This window comes from Arachis hypogaea, chromosome 12 (assembly GCF_003086295.3).
Source record: "Arachis hypogaea cultivar Tifrunner chromosome 12, arahy.Tifrunner.gnm2.J5K5, whole genome shotgun sequence".
In the NCBI taxonomy this organism is placed as follows: Eukaryota; Viridiplantae; Streptophyta; class Magnoliopsida; order Fabales; family Fabaceae; genus Arachis; species Arachis hypogaea.
This window is the reverse complement of record NC_092047.1, coordinates 40,169,868-40,170,665: the sequence shown is the minus strand read 5'-3', so window position 1 is coordinate 40,170,665 and position 798 is coordinate 40,169,868. Positions and strand designations below refer to the sequence as shown.

Genomic DNA, 798 nt, shown 5'->3' with positions numbered 1-798 from the left:
TGATCCTTCGATGAGAGATTTGGGTGATTTCTCCATGATGAGTTATAGGTGTTTTCATAAGGTTCACCTAAGTAATTTACCTCTGCTATTGCAGGGTTCTCAGGATCATAGGCCTCTTCTTCAGAAGGCGCCTCTTGAGTACTGTTGGATGCAGCTTGCATTCCATTCAGACTCTGAGAAATCATATTGACTTGCTGAGTCAATATTTTATTCTGAGCCAGTATGGCATTCAGAGTATCAATTTCAAGAACTCCCTTCTTCATAGGCGTCCCATTACTCATAGGATTCCTCTCAGAAGTGTACATGAACTAGTTATTAGCAACCATGTCAATGAGTTCTTAAGCTTCTGCAGGCGTTTTCTTTAGGTGAATGGATCCACCTACAGAAGTATCCAATGACATCTTAGCTAATTCAGACAGACCATCATAGAATATATCCAGGATGGTCCATTCTGAAAGCATGTCAGAAGGACACTTTTTGGTCAGTCCTTTGTATCTCTCCCAAGCTTCATAGAAGGATTCACCTTCTTTCTGTCTGAAGGTCTGAACATCCACTCTAAGCTTACTCAGCTTTTGAGGAGGAAAGAACTTGGCTAAGAAAGCCTTGACCAGCTTATCCCAAGAGTTCAGGCTATCCTTAGGTTGAGAGTCCAACCATACTCTAGCTCTGTCTCTTACAGCAAAAGGGAAAAGCATGAGCCTGTAGACTTCGGGATCTACTCCATTAGTCTTAACAGTATCACATATCTGCAAGAATTCAGTTAAGAACTGAAAAGGATCTTCAGATGGAAGTCCATGA

The 798-nt window shown here is 41.5% G+C and overlaps 1 non-coding gene across 1 annotated transcript; it reads left to right on the top strand.

Moving 5' to 3' along the window:
• Nucleotides 1-455: 455 nt before the first annotated feature.
• LOC112731802 (small nucleolar RNA R71) lies at nucleotides 456-563 on the top strand. The gene has a single exon (XR_003167560.1). It is a non-coding gene; the product is annotated as a small nucleolar RNA R71 (small nucleolar RNA).
• Nucleotides 564-798: the final 235 nt, after the last annotated feature.